At 37.2% G+C, this 2,374-nt stretch overlaps 1 pseudogene; it reads left to right on the top strand.

Moving 5' to 3' along the window:
• The first annotated feature begins 532 nt into the window (after positions 1-532).
• LOC103658367 lies at positions 533-1,774 on the top strand (annotated as a pseudogene).
• The last annotated feature ends 600 nt before the right edge of the window (positions 1,775-2,374 follow it).

Raw genomic sequence — 2,374 nt, forward strand, 5'->3', positions numbered from 1 at the left:
AATTTAATTTTACATATTTTTGTTTTCACGTTGCATGTAGTAATTCGTGTGGCATACCTAACCCGATCTATGTGTAGTTTGTCTAAGATTTATCTCCATTTTATAGAAGAGGAAGCTAAGCTACATGAAAGTCGACTGTCTTGCCTCAGACCACATAAGGAGAAAACGCAGTGTCAAAATTTTAACTCAGATAGTGAATTTTCAGAACTTATATTCTACCAAGAACATAGAGAAATGAGTAAGAAAGTTCCCCAAACACTGAGGAAGTAAGTATTCAGTGGCATGCAAATACAACTTAATTGATAATTTTGATATAATTCTTACTGATAATTAGATGGCCCACTGAATATAATAAAAGTCTTGATGCTCAGTAAATTCTATTTTAAAAAGTTGTTTTAATAAATAATGCTTTGGTTTTAGTTCATAGTTCATTGGAACTATTCACACTCTGTCTAACACACACACACACACAAACTCATAGATATTTGAGTGGGCTTTACACTATCTTGACTAAAAATCACATATATATGTCTGGGTTCATGATAAAGAAAAATACAGCACTTTGTCACTCTGGAACAGACCTGCATAGTTTGTAATCTATAGCAAAAAATAAATGTGTTATTTTCCACTTTGAGAAGCCACCTAAAGAAGGAAAGTATTGTCTTTTCCTTCAGTTGTAAAGATTTTCATTATCTGTATCGAGTGTTCTGCCCGCCAAATCCTGGTTCTTCTATCCTTGCCCCCATGTCTAACAGCAGCAGATGATGAGAATGGAAGTTTATGATGAGTCTGTCTGTAAGAGAATTGCAGCACTCTTTGCCACTGTCATTACAGTCAGAGTCTAGACTTCCTGGCTATGAATTGGATTCTTCAGTTTGATTATCCAAAGAATGCCAGCACACATATTCACAGGGCAGGTAGCGTGGCCAGGTACAGAAAGAATGGCAAAGCTTCATTAATTTTGCTTCTCTCAGAAGAAAAAGGGATGATTCAACAGCTTCTCATTGCCTGTGAGGGAAATCAAAATCAATCCAGATAAATTTATATATGTTTAGAAAAAAAATTGGAATTGTTTCTAGACCAAGATAAAGATTTAAAAGAAAAGGCTCAAAGATGTTTGGTCCCCTACATTCACTCAACATATCTGATGATGGATAAAGAAGTATTTGATGTGAGTAAGTTACCTATACCCGAATATGGACTGTCTCTTGATCTTGCTGTGGTACCACAGGTAAGATTTCTTCAGCAAATGTCAAAACAACCCACCAAAGAGTGGTTAATGAGTTAAGCTAATAAAGTAATTGTGTCAAGAATTGTTCCCTCACCAATGATGTAGTGCAAGAATTTAGAGCTCACTTCAATGAGAAAACGTCCATCCTTCAGAAAGGTGGGAAAGGACCAGAAGGGTCAGGGTCCAGAATGGCTAGTGGTATTAGTGATGAAGAGGGAGAATAGAAGGTAGACATGGAGGGAATGGAAGAGAAGCTGGGAAAATCAAAAAGTTGTCAGTCTCAACCTGTCACTAACATTGATGAGGCACAGAATATCAAGGAAAGTCCTATGCTGTTCTTGGATAGAGATGAAGAGGAGGAAGAGACCTGATGCTGATTTCTTCACGGTGAAGTGGCACAGTGTCTTTTGGGTTGGACCTTAAAGAGTATAAAGCATTACGGAAGAAAGCAGCTTCAAATCCAGTGTCAAGAGAAAAGTGACCGTGGTTGCAGAAGTAAACAATGTAATGAGGAAAAATTCTTATATTTACATGTACAAATGATTATACAAAGTTAATGATTATATAAGTTACAAAAATGTATTTGTTTATTCAGTTTACATTTACTTACATTACTTTCCTGGGGAACTTAAATGTGTAAATGACTTCGATCACAATAGCTTCTTAACTCCGTTCATAGTGTCGGCAAAGTATCTCAAAGGAGTTGTTAAATTTCTATAATCAAAAATGTAAATGCAGCATGAAGAGTCTGTATTTCATAGTAAATATAGAGCTGGGAAGAACCTTAAAATATAGGTGGTCTCTTCTCAGCTGAGAGGATGGAAGTGCAGAAAGGTTAAGTGACCTCGCCAGCATCACGCAGAGCATTGATTCCCAGAGGAGTGCTGGGACCACGTTACTTCTCCATTAATTCTCCTGTGAATCATTTTATGGCTTGAAGACTCCCTGTGCAATAAAAGTTTATTAGCCATGTGTCAGGAACTTTGCTAGGTGCTGGAGTTACAGGGATTTATGAGACATAACCCATGCCCTAAAGGACATCACAGTCTAATGGTAGAGGTAGACACAAAACATGCTATAGAAACTAGTAAGTGAAATGCATACAGAAGAGAGGCACGTAACCCAGCCTTGAAGGGTCACAGC

Source organism: Ursus maritimus, unplaced genomic scaffold (assembly GCF_017311325.1).
Source record: "Ursus maritimus isolate PB19 unplaced genomic scaffold, ASM1731132v1 scaffold_8, whole genome shotgun sequence".
Taxonomy (NCBI): domain Eukaryota; kingdom Metazoa; phylum Chordata; class Mammalia; order Carnivora; family Ursidae; genus Ursus; species Ursus maritimus.